The following is a 13623-nucleotide window of genomic DNA, read 5'->3' as shown; positions in this document are numbered from 1 at the left end:
CTATACTATTTTGTATTTCTTTTTAAAGATTCTATTCATTTACCTGACAGAGATCATAAGTAGGTAGAGAGGCAGGCAGAGGGGTGTGGAGGGTAAGCTGGTTTCCTGCAGAGCAGAGAGCCCGATGCAGGGCTCAATTCCAGGACCCTGGGATCATGACCTGCACCGAAGGCAGAGGCTTTAACCCACTGAGCCACCCAGGCGCCCCTATACTATTTTGTATTATGCAGTATTTTTCTTTTCAGAATGACAAATTTGCTTTACTTTGCCCCCTAAAAGCCCCATTAATCTTTTGAAACCTTTTGTAGATAGATAACTAAATATTAATTAGATTATTTAAAAACAAACCCCAATAAAAACAAACATCAATCTGTTTTAATAAAGAATTCTCTAGTGGTCCCTGTGTGGCTCAGTTAGTTAAGCATCCAACTCTTAATTCTTGATTTTGGCTCAGATCATGATTGCAGGGTCCTGAGATGGAGCCCCACATCTGGCTCTGTGCTCAGTGGGGAGTCTGCTTCTCCTTCTTCTTTTACCCCTGCCCCCGGCTCTCTATCTCTCAAATAAGTAAATACACGTTAAAAAAATTCTCCAATAACGATTGGCCAATATCCAACAATAATTTGTTTTGTAGTTTAATTGATGATACCGTTTAAAGGTCCTCTATTTTCTTGTCAAAGTAAAAAATAAAATCCAATTAACTCAAGAATAAAAGAATAAAAACAGACCACAATCTGACAAACAGATCAATAGAACCAAATAGAAATTCTAGAAATAAAGCCGCACATACAGGGTCAATGGATTTTCAACAACAACAATAAAAACCTTCTAGAAGAAAATGTTCATGACCTTGGGCTAGACAATGTTTTCTTAGATAAAATCCATAAAAGAAAAAATTAATAAATTGGACTGCATAGAAATTAGGAACTTCTGTTCTTTGAAAGCCATTGTAATAGTAATATAAAGACAAACCCCAAACTGGAAGAAAACATTTGCAAACCATGTATCTGATAAAGGTCTCATATCCAGAAAATATAAGGAACTCTCAAAACTCAATAAAAAGAAAGTAAACATTACAGGGGTTTATTTTAAGATTTTATTTATTTATTTGACAGACATCACAAGTAGGCAGAGAGGCAGGCAGAAAGAGAGAGAGAGGAGGAAGCAGGCTCCCTGCTGAGCAGAGAGCCCAATGCGGGGCTTGATCCCAGGACCCTGGGATCATGACCTAAGCCGAAGGCAGAGGCTTTAACCCACTGAGCCACCCAGGCTCCCCAACATTACAGTTTTTAAAATAGGCAGAAGAGTTGAACAGACACTTCACCAAAGGAAATATATGAATGGCAAACAAACACACAGAAGACATTCAAATCCCAAGTCACTGGTAAAATGGAAATTAAAACCACAATGCGATACGACTGCCTGCTTACACGAAGGGTTGAAATTCAAGATCCAGGTCGTACCAAGTGCTGGAGCAGATGTGGAGTATGTGGAACTCACACATGCTGCTAGGGAGAATGCAAAACAGTACCACTGCTTTGGAAAACATCACATACAAATTGTCGATTTCTGGCTTGACTGGTAATAGCCTTAAATTGGAAACAACTCAAAGGTCCATCAATAGGTGAATGGATATATCGCGGTTATCTATGCAATGGGACATTGTCCAGCATTTAAAAGGAATGAACTATGGGTACACACAACAGCCAGGATGAATCCTAAAATAATGATACTGAATGAAAGAAATCAGACAAAGGAAGAGTACATACTGTAGGATTCTACTTACAAAAAATTCTAGGGAATGCAAATTAATCTGTAATGACTAAAAAGCAGATCGGTGGTTGCCTGGGGAGTGAATGGACAGGGGCAGGAAGGAGAAACCTTAAGAGAAGGTGAGAAAACTTTGAAGGGTGGTGGATATATTCATTATCTTGACTGTGGTGATGACATCACTCATGTAAGCATGTATATATATGTGAAAAGGTATCAAATTGTATACTCTAGAATATATGAATATTATTTATCATAATATTCTTTATTCTTTATTTTTATTTATTTTATTTATTATTTGCTTATTTATTTTATTATTTATTATTTATTATTATTTATCATAATATTATTTATCATATATCAATTGCAACTATAATTAAGGTGTAAAAAAAATAGCCAGACAAGATGGTATCAGGAAGGAGACAAACCATAAGAGATCCTTAATCTCACAAAACCAGCTAAGGGTTGCTGCGGGGAGGGGGGGAGGGAGGAGAGGGTGGTTGGGTTATGGACATTGGGGAAGGTGTGTGCTATGAAGTGTGTAAACCTGGTGATTCACAGACCTATACCCCTGGGGTTAATAATACATTATATGTTAATTTAAAAATTTTAAAAATTTTAAAAAATAGCCAGAGCACTTGTTAATATCATGTCATTTAATCCATCTAAGAAAGAAGTCTGTTATTGAACTCTATTTTTGCAATTAGTGTAATTTTTTTTTAAGATTTTATTTGTTTAATTGACAGAGAGAGACAGCGAGAGAGGGAACACGAGCAGGGGCAGTGGGAGAGGGAGAAGCAGGCTTCCTGCTGAGCAAGGGGACTGATGCGGGGCTGGATCCCAGGACCCTGAGATCATGACCTGAGCTGAAGGCAGACGTTGACGACTGAGCCACCTGGGCACCCCTTGTGTAATATTCTAAGTGAAAGCTTGTACGCTGATGATTTGTTTGACCTGATCATTTTGTTCATATGTAGTAAACAATGTCCTTAATCAGTATAAATAATTTTGATGCTGAAATGTTACTGTTCTGGCCTGTACTCTTTTCCTCTCTTTCCCCCTCCTCTTGTGCTCCTGAACTCTAGAATGTTGTCCGAATCTATTTATTTGATTCCATGCGTTCATTCAAATTTCGTGAAGGTCCTGTCATATTGCTTATACGTGTGAGGTCTGAGAGGACAAAGATGAGTCCAGCCATGAGTCTAAGGATTTATTGCCGGCATCGTGCTGTGTAAATAGCAGCTAATTTCAAAGAATACTTTATGTGGGTATTATCTTTGGAAGACGACATTGTATATTATCTGATTTTTGTATTTTTATTAGTCCACGGACATTCCTGTGACGATGACGCAGGTATCAGACTCTTTACTGCAGGCAAAAGGACAACTACACCAGGGACAATTAGGAGCGCTGACTTGGACCAATAGAATGCTGATGGGTTCCAGGACTCACCAACCACCCAAGGAGTCACACAGGGTCCCACACTGATGGCGCCCATCCTAGGTCCCTTGGGTAAGTGAGGAATAGTGGCGACCTCCATCTCTATTAGTTAGCGTTCTCCAGAGGACCAGAACCAAGAGGACATAGATACATAAATAGATAGATGATATAACATAGATATAGGAAAAATTAAATTATATATCATGTATATGGAGAGATTTGTGATAGGAATTGGCTCATGTAATTATAGAGGCCAAGAAGTCCCACCATCTGTGTCTGAGAAGCAGGTGCTGTAGGTCAGTCTGAGTCTGAAGGCCTGAGAACCAGGCAGCAGCCATGTCTGAGGGGAGGCAAAGATGAGGTCCTGACGTCAACAGAGAAAGCAAATTCATCCTTCTTTTACCTTTTTGTTCCCCTTAGGGGATTAGCTAATGCCCACCCACACTGGGAAGGGCCACGGGCTTTAGTCAGCTCATCCGTCCCAATGTTAATCTCTTCTGGAAGAGCCCTCACAGACACATCCAGAAATATTGCTCGTCCACTGTCTGGGCATCCCTTAATGCGGCCAAGTTGACACATGACATGAACCAGCACGCCATCAAGGCAGCAATCTGGAGGTCTGTAAATAAGGCGTGGGTAGTAGGCTACCCAGAGGCTATCATGGAAAATGGGGGAACTCCATACTCAGGACCAGTTTTCTGTGGGCAAAAGAGGGGGCTGTCCCAGAGCCCATGTGAGAGGGTCCTGCAACATGATTCATAAAATAGTCCAAAAGAAGAGTAAAATAGGGGCACCTGGGTGGCTCAGTCAGCCGTTAAGAATCTGCCTTCAGCTCAGGTCATGATCTCAGGGTCCTGGGATCAAGCCCCGCATCAGGCTCCCTGCTCAGTGGGAAGCCTGCTTCTCCCTCTCCCACTCCTCCTGCTTGTGTTCCCTCTCTTGCTGTCTCTTTCACTGTCAAATAAATAAATAAAATCTTTAAAAAGAAAAGAAAATATGCTGTCTTTTAACTACTGACATCATTGAATAATAAAACAAAAAATGAACAAGTAGCCAACTGAATGATTATAATTAAGAAACCTTTCCTAATACGAAGATTGCTGTGATGATTTCTTACACTAATTATTTTGAAAAGCTTAAATGAAACGAATAAAAAAAAACCCTGAAAGTTGAAACAAAACCTAAATCTACTTGCAAGTATGAACCTCTCATGTAACTCAGCCTTGATTTATAAATAATACTGAAATATTTGCAAGCTGAAAATGCTTAAACCATGTTTTTAATAAATATTTTAACAGTGCAGTTAAAAAAAAAATCCCAATGCAGGAGGCAAATATAGGGACATTAAAAGGGGTTTTATCCTAAGCCTTCCCGTGGGTCTCTGTAAAGGTTTAGGAAGACCCTGTTGCTGAACTAATGAACCCTGCAGACTTCTCAGTGTGTTTCAGTCTCAGGTTATGGGACACAAAATCCAGAACTTTCTCTCCCCTAATGCCTGCTGTGGGGGAGAGAAATTATGGAAGAAGAAGTTAAAGGAGAAACTAAGGAAGGAGAATAAGGAAGAAAAAAGATAAGCAAGAAGTTGGTGGAGGAATCAAACGAAAAAGGTTGAGAAAAAATGGAGAAGAAGAAGAAAGTAGGATGCAAACAACGTAGGAAGGAAACTGGAAACCCGGCTGTCTGCGTGGAGAGGTTTACACATGATTTGCTTTTACCTTTACAGATGGGGACACGTGATCTGGGGCTTATCGAGTTTCCCTTTCATGAACACTGTTTAAAAAGCTAGAAAATCAGGGCTCCTGGGTGACTCAGCGGGTTAAGCCTCCAACCTGGGTTTTGGCTCAGGTCATGATCTCAGGGTCCGGAGATGGAGCCCTGTGCCGGGTTCCACGCTGGCTGTGGCGCCTGCTTCAGATTCTCTCTCTCTCTCTCCCTCTGCCCCTCCCCTCCCCTCCCATTACCCCCTCCTGCCACTCCTCTCCCTATGGCTCACACGCACGTTCCTCTCTTGCTCTCTAAAAATTAAAAAAAATAATAAAAATTTAAAAGTTTACAAATAAATAAATAAATAGAAATTCTTAGCAGTTTCCTTTACTTCCCTCTCTGCCTCTTCTTGCCCAGCCACAACATTAACCTCAAACTAGGTAGAGCAGGAAAAGAGAGGAATGAGAGAAGGAAGCAGAGGGATATCTGGAAATTGCAGAGAGTCCCTAATGGGCGGTGGGTTCTCACAGAGAACATCACCAGAACATTCTCCTGGAAGAGCTGAGCCTAATTGGAAACCCTCTTGTGACGTCAGCAGCTGAGACCACTGCCAGTTTCAAAAGTATAAGCCAAATGCATATAGACACATGGCCTCCTGGCTTTTGGGGCTGCCGTAACCTATCTGCTCTCCACAGGGGTTTTCCTTTGGAGAGCAAACTTCTTGCCAAACAGTCTTTCAGCCAAAAATCATTTTCCTCTAATTCACAGGAAAAAGAGGAAAACAGAATCCCACCCATCCTTTTCTGAACTGATTATTTTCCACTTGGAATTAACGCGCTTTCCACAGTGAGGTCAAGTTGCTTGGTTCAGATAACAAAATCGCACTTTTGCTTCACACGAGACAATTCAGACTGATGTGGATCTCAGCTGTTTGGGGACGAAGCCCTTTGCATGACCAAAAAGAAGGAATGCCACTGTTACAAGTTAGATATAAGCTAGACTTGAAGTTCCCTCCAAATTTATCTACCCATCACTGACAGAGGAATTCACAGTGAAAAGCTTAATATTCACTCAGGGTATTTCAGATACAAATCTGTATTTGAAACGTCTTCCTGTGGCTGGCCAGTGTTTCAGAACCTGCACTGAAAACATTAGAGAGAAGAGCGGTGATTCTGGGACAGATATCCATTACTGGCCCATATTACACACGTGGCAAACCTCCTGGGCAAAGCCACACCTCCCAGGGACATGGTACCAGGGGCATCTACCAAGTGGACAGATGTGAGCCCAGGCACCTGGTCATCACTGAGACTTCTGCCCTACAAGCAGCGACCGACAGACAAGACAGACAGAGAGAGGCCCAAGGGTAGAAATTCCTCTCTAGAGTTCCCACCAAGTGGGAGTTCTTTTTTTTTTTCTTTTTTTAAGATTTTATTTATTTATTTGAGAGAGAGCACAAGCAGCGGGAGTGGCAGGCAGAGGGAAAAGCAGGCTCCCTGCTAAGCAGGGAGCCTAATGTGGGACTTGACCCCAGGACCCTGGGATCATGACCTGAGCTGAAGGCAGAGGCTTTAACCCACTGAGGCACTCAGGAGCCCCTCAGGCACATATTTAATGAAAATACCCAAATCTGCAGGCACAATGACATTATCTTCTTTGGAAAAGAAGAGGAATAGTGAGCTTCTGCTTCCTGCCCACCTGAAGAGATACCCAGACCTAGTTCAAAGGGTCGGGGAATGGTAATGAAGGGTTTGGAGAGGAATAGGGCACACAAAGGAAAAATCTTGGCTCAGCCAAGGACAGGAGGCCAGGAGGCCAACAAACCAGGAGGCCTCTCTTCCACAGTGGGACTTGGGGTCTTGAAATAAAAATGATTACTTTTCAAATGATTACTTTTCAAATGATCATTATAAAACACAAACATTTTTCATTGGTAAGCATGAGTATAATCTGACGAATTTGTAGTTTTGTAGACGAAGATGAACAGGTCAGGAAGTAGCCATGTTACATGGATCAATTGCGAGCAATTTTCATTTTGTTATATGTCTCATTAAGTCCTGGAAGATGGTGACACCAGTAAGAAGGGGACCAGAACAGATCCTGAAGCAACGCATGGGTCACCTTCACCTCTGTGCAGGGCCAAGGAGTAAAATTACATGCAAAAGAAAGAAAGGAAGAAAGAAAGAAGAAATCCCTATGAAACACCAGTGTCCTATTGCAGAAGGCAAGTTTACATGAGGAAAAAAGTTCATTCATTCAACAAGTATTTATTGAACACCTACTACGTGCTTAGTCAGATGGCTGAGGGTGTAACAGCCATCAAAACAATGTTCTCCTGTTTATGGGCCTTTGGTCTAGTGGAGGAAACACACAGTAAACAAATAAACAAGGCAGTGTTTGGTGGAGAGAAATAATATGAATAAAATTAAGTGGAGTAAGGTAAAAATGTGTAAGGGTGATGCTATTAAATAGAATGACCAATGAAGGAAGGACTCTGAATAAATGCCTTTCCAGGAGAGCCCTAAATGAAATAAGGAAGGGAGGCATGTGCTGGGTAAAGGAAACTGTGCAAAGGCCCTGAGGCAGCAGTTATATGCTTAAGGCAAGAAGCGTATGCAACAGGAAGTCTGCATGTGCTCCAGGCAAGAAGGCAAGCAGGGCTGGAGTGGAGTTAGTGAGGGTGAGTTCACCTCATCAGACCTCTCCCTTTCAGTAAAGGAACTGAACACAAAAGGGCTAATTACCTAATTAATTTTTAGCTTCTATCCCAAAGGATTATCAGTAACACACTTAGACAGCCCTGAGTGACTTATGTGAGTTCACCTCACTGGTCCGTGGTAGAATCAGGAGAAGTATAGGACTGCTGCTAATCCATCTGGCACCTTTGGGCCAATTAGGAAAATGTGTCTCTTCCTCTTGGAAAATGCCACTTCACACTGGCGTGCATGCATTGGCAGACCTTGCCTCCTCAGTCAGGTCCTCCTGGAGCTGGGCCCAACCTGTGCAGCAACACTCAGTGGCCCAGAATCAAGAGTTTCTTGCCTGGACCCTAACACCTCCCCTCATGATCAGATAATTTCACAAGACATTGGTTTTGTGTTTGAAGTTTTAGCAAATTCGACCTGAGAGCTCATTGTGCGGCTAGTACATGGCCATGTTTCTTGGACGTCCTTGGTCTATGCTGGAAATGGCTGACTCCGGGGAAAGATGGGTTTGCTTGACCACAGACGGAGGAGGAGCTGCTCCTCAGTTTCTGTTGCTGCTGTCACAAATTACCACACCCGTCGTGGCTGGAAACAACATAAATGTATGACAGTTCTGGAGGTCGGAGGTCCTCAACTCAAGGTGTCAGCAGAGTCCCCTTCCCTCTGGAGGCCGCAGCGGAGAGCTCTTTTCCTTGTCTTTTCCAGCATCTAGAGGCCACCTGCATTCCTCGCTTTGTGACTCTATCTTCAGAGGCAGGAGCATAGCGTCTTCAAATTTTTCTTTCTCTCTTCCTCCCCCCCGTCACCCCTGCCTCCACTGTCACCTCCCCTCCTCTGACTCTGTCAGAGTGTCCTCTCATAGGACACTTGTGAATACATCGGGTCTGCATGGATAATCCAGGATAATCGCCCCATCTCGAGATCCTAAATTTAACCACTTCTGCAAAATTCCTTGGCCATGCTAAGCGACGTGGCAGTTTCCAGGAATTAGGACATGGACAGAGTTGCAGGGGCGTAATTCCATCCACCACAAGATATAATAAGGCAGTCCCATCACTGAGAAATCCCCTTGCCCTAGACGGTTCCTGGTCTTCAAACTTCCTTCAGAGACTCATTCTTCACCCCTGGAAGGCTTTCTGAGTTTTTAAGACTTCACTGGTAAGAGATAAATGGCCGCTGGGAGATATGACAGGGTAAGCTTAATCTGTAGAGATTTCAGCAGGAGAAGGAAGACTGTGGGAAAATGATCTAAAAATACGAGGAGGGGGTGTTTGTGACCTGTAAGCAACAAGCCGTTACTTCCCAGTTTTTGCTAAAAGCCAACTTAGCCTCTGGAGAGAGCGCATGACTAGAAATCTCAAAGTCCAGGCTTTAGCTGTTAACCACCAAAATCGCCCTTTGTTTGTGCCTTGTTTTCCTCATTGTGAACTAAGAATCACAGCTGTCCTCCTGCACTGTGGCTTGGTGTGTGGATGACATTAAAAACCTGTCCATTAGGACAGGATGCCTGGGTGGCTCAGTCAGTTAAGCATCTGCCTTCAGCTCCAGTCCTGGTCCTGGTCCCGGGGTCCCGGGATCCTGGGATTGAGCCTCATGTCAGCTTCTCCCCTCAGCAGGGAGCCTCCCTCTTCCTCTGTCCCTCTGTGCCTGTTTCTTCAGGCTCTCAAACAAACACAATTTTTTTTTTATAAACATATATTTTTATCCCCGGGGGTACAGGTCTGTGAATCACCAGGTTTACACACTTCACAGCACTCACCAAAGCACATACCCTCCCCAATGTCCATAATCCTACCCCCTTCTCCCAACCCCCTCCCCCCCGGCAACCCTCAGTTTGTTTTGTGAGATTAAGAGTCACTTATGGTTTGTCTCCCTCCCAATCCCATCTTGTTTCATTTATTCTTCTCCTACCCACTTAAGCCCCCATGTTGCATCACCACTTCCTCATATCAGGGAGATCATATGATAGTTGTCTTTCTCTGCTTGACTTATTTCACTAAGCATGATACGCTCTAGTTCCATCCATGTTGTCGCAAATGGCAAGATTTCATTTCTTTTGATGGCTGCATAGTATTCCATTGTGTATATATACCACATCTTCTTGATCCATTCATCTGTTGATGGACATCTAGGTTCTTACACAATTTTTAAAAAATAAAATGAAACCTATACACGGAAGCCCTTGGACAGGTGTAACACATGAGAAGAGCGAACACTCTTTTGATAAAGCTGCAACATGACCACTGGTAAGTGCTTTTTGACACAGGTACTCTCATCGCCCCCACTGAACAGGTGAAGAGACCGCGGCTTGGGTCAGATAACCTGAGAGGGTCCCACAGTGAGGCGGCAGCACGACTGTGATGTGAATTTAATTCTAGAGTCTCTGCTTTTTATCTCAATAGATTATTCTGCGTGTGGGACAGCTGCGGGGCAACCGCAACCCGGCCCGGATCCCAGCGCTGGGCACGGCACTTGGCTGTGATTACAGAAAGGAGGCGGAAAAGATAAAGCCAAGCTGTCTTTAAAATTAGGAAAAGTGGTAATTTCAAGGCAAATGAGCTTTGCAAAGGGAATAATTGTAGTTGAGGGGTAAGAGCCATTTTAAACTTCAGGCATCTGTGATGCAATCAGCAGAGACCGGCCCTGCCTCCCCGCAACGCCCCTCCCACCTTCCTTCCCCGCCCCCCACTCTAGGGCAGATACTGCAATGGCCAGCTTTAGGCACCACACTTTATTTTGGCTTTTTTAAATAATTTTTTAAAGGTTTTATTATTTATTTATTTGCCAGCGAGAGAGAGCATGAGCACAAGCAGGGGGAGAGGCAGGCAGAGGGAGAAGCGGGCTCCCCGCTGAGCAGAGAGCCCAGTGCAGGACCCCATCCCAGGACCCTGAGATCATGACCTGAGCTGAAGGCAGTCGCTCAACAACTGAGGCAGCCAGGCATCCTTAGTTTGTTTTTAAGTTATTAAACACTCAAGACTTTAGAAGAGAAGAAAAGAAAAGAAAATCCCAAAGATATCAGAAGGAAGAAAGTAATCTGATTTATGAATGAACATATTAGAAACCAGGACATCACTCAAATTAACACATTCAAATGGGGCTCCTTTAATAAGAAAACGAGCCCCCTAAAATAGATGAATCCTGAAATTTCCACCAAGAAAAACACAAAAGAAAGAAGAAAAATTAATAAGAAAAAATACAAGAGAAACCACGGGCAGATTAAATAAATGAGACCATTATAAACAATACTTCAATCTAGGCAAATGTAATTTCCAAAAAAAAATTTTTTAAATTGACACTAGAAGAGATGCAAAACAGGAATAAACCCAGTAGGAATGTATTTCCCTGGCCTGGGTCCCATAAAAATCTTCCCATGAACATTTGAGAATGTCGCTCACATCTCTGCAGGCTGAACTCCTACCCCCTGCTTCCTCTTTTCTTTCAACCACCCCGCTTCCCCGCAAGGACCCCTCCCGCTTCAGCCCTTCCTGTATCTCCACTCCCACTCCATCCACCCCAGCCCCGACCCCCTGCCCCCCGCCCCACCCCACCCCTTGCACAACTCCGGCTCAATTCTGAACAAGCTTCCCTACAGCTTAATGTATTTTTAATTTGTTAATTAGTTGTAAACTCACTGTGTTAATCGTGAACAAAAGCCACGAAAGTCCCTGTTCTCAGATGACACATTTTGAGTGGGTGGGAGGCGGATCATTATTATAGCTCCCGAGGCATGAGGGGAGTGAAGAAAAATAAAGCGGGCCTTGAACCTCCCTGGTGCACGCTCGGCTTCCTGAATCGCTGATGAGTTGCAAGATGGATTTTCCTCTGCCTCTGTAGCTGGGTTTTTATTTTTTGTTTGTTTGTTTGTTTTTGTGTGTGTGTGTGTGTGTGTGTGTGTGTGTGTTTTAAGATTATCGGGCATGCTTTAGTCTGATGATCTAGGCTGAAAAGAGTGAAACATAGACATAGCAATACATTTAATTAATCCACATAACAAGCCGGTCAGGTAGATACTATAATGATATCATCACTTTTTTTTTCTCTTTCTCTTTCTTTTTTTTTTCTTTCTTTCTTTTTTTTAAACGGATGTAGACACTGAGCTGCAGAGATGAAGGGACTTCCTTCAGGTCTCAGGGCTAAGCAGTGGCTGACCTGACATGTGAAGCAGCCTGTGTGTCTCTGGAGTTCATGTTCTTAGTCTGTCCCCACTCCTGCCTGAGGTCACCTTACCCCAGCTCCCGCCACTCTGCTGCACCTGCGCCACTCTTTCCGCATCACAATTTTGGTGCAGTGTCTTTTCAGTCTTTGCTATATTCGTTCAAAAACCATCACTCTGGGCGCCTGGGTGGCTCAGTGGGTTAAGCTGCTGCCTTCGGCTCAGGTCATGATCTCAGGGTCCTGGGATCGAGTCTGGCATCAGGCTCTCTGCTCAGCAGGGAGCCTGCTTCCTCCTCTCTCTCTCTGCCTGCCTCTCTGCCTATTTGTGATCTCTCTGTGTCAAATAAATAAATAAATAAATAAAATCTTTAAAAAAAAAAAACACAAAACATCGCTCCGCTTTTCCAAGCCTCACCCCTGCTTCTCTGCCTTTCTCTTGCTCCTCCCAAGACCCTCTTTTGCCTCTATATATGCCCTTATTTTACCTTTTGAAAATAGAGATCAGAACCCTGCTGTGAAATTAACATGCTTTCTTTTTTGCCCTGCAGGGGGCACAGACCTTGGCCATCAGTTGTCTTGAGGTGTCTGTCCGTCTGGGAGGAGAGGAGGATCCTTACTAAAGGAACAGTAGCATAGGAGGGGCATAACCATCTTCTGACATGCAAAACATGACCGTGCCGCAGGAAGGTGGCCTTTACCCAGGCAGGCTCTGAAAGACCAACTCTTCGAAGTATAAGAAACAGTGTGTGGGGAAAGCCCTTGCCAACTGCAGGTGTCTCAGGGTTACGGGGAACTAGAGTCACAGACAGGAGAGTAGGACTTACCGGTCTGCAAGTAGAGTCAGGAGAGAAGAAAGAGAGCCTGGCAGACGTCTGTGCTCACAGCCCCCTTCCCACGCTCCACCCCGAAAGAGGGCAAGGGTGTTGGAGGAATGGCCCTGGAGAACTCTGGAAGGCCACCCCTCCACGATGCTGCCCCAAGATACAGCTCAGCCACGTCAAGGAAGATTTAGCCGCTGTGAAAATCACCTTTTACAAGACCTTCCTTCTTCCTTGTTTCCCTCTCATTTCCTGTGTTAACTGTTCCCCCTCTACTTCCTCCTCTCATTCTTTACATGTGCACCTTCTCCAAAGTTCTGTCCTCACCGTTCCCCCCCCCCCCCCGCCCCTTAGTGATCTCACTGTTTCTTATACTATTAATTGTCACCTCCGGGAAGAGGTCTTCCAATCCTCTCTGGGCTCCTGTATGTCTCTCCAAGCCCCTGAGTGTATTTCGACTCTTCTCTCTGCCTGTGATGACAGCTTGATACATTCAGAGCCACACATATTCCCTGTCATCTTCCAAACCACTCCTTCTGCCTTCCTACAAATGCTACTGACATCACCATTCTTCATGAATTTCCCTACATTCCATGCGAGGGAAAAGCCTCAGCTATCCCACACGTGTTTATAATAACTGAGTAGAGGACCTCACACACGTAAGAATCGCCATCTGCCAGATGCCGAGGGCTTTCCGTGTGTTAACTCCCTTACTCCTGGTAACGGGCCAGTGAAATTGTGACTATGATCGCTACCACTTTATAGCTATGGAAACTGAGGCACCAGGAGGCTGACGTCACACAGTTAGGAAAGGGCAGATGTCGGGATTCGAAACCAGGCAGCCGGTTCAGGAGTCGTTACTCTTCACCTCTGTACTATATCACTGCCCAGCACACTGCCAACAGAGGACGGATATCAGAAATGCATAATGGGGGCCCCTGGGTGGCTCAGTGGGACTAAAGCCTCTGCCCTTGGCTCAGGTCATGATCTCAGGGTCCTGGGATCGAGCCCCACATCAGGCTCTCTGC

General features: G+C 44.2%; 1 long non-coding RNA gene across 1 annotated transcript in view; it reads right to left on the bottom strand.

The window, feature by feature from the left end:
- The window catches only part of LOC132020875 (uncharacterized), a 47596-nt gene extending 34920 nt beyond the window's left edge, over nucleotides 1-12676 (bottom strand). The window contains exon 1 of the long non-coding RNA XR_009405127.1: nucleotides 12602-12676. This is a non-coding gene — a long non-coding RNA (uncharacterized LOC132020875). The remainder of the gene's footprint in view (nucleotides 1-12601) is intronic.
- Nucleotides 12677-13623: the final 947 nt, after the last annotated feature.

This window comes from Mustela nigripes, chromosome 6 (assembly GCF_022355385.1).
Source record: "Mustela nigripes isolate SB6536 chromosome 6, MUSNIG.SB6536, whole genome shotgun sequence".
Lineage (NCBI taxonomy): Eukaryota > Metazoa > Chordata > Mammalia > Carnivora > Mustelidae > Mustela > Mustela nigripes.
Note: the sequence above shows the minus strand (reverse complement) of the source record. Positions and strands in the feature narration are given on the sequence as shown.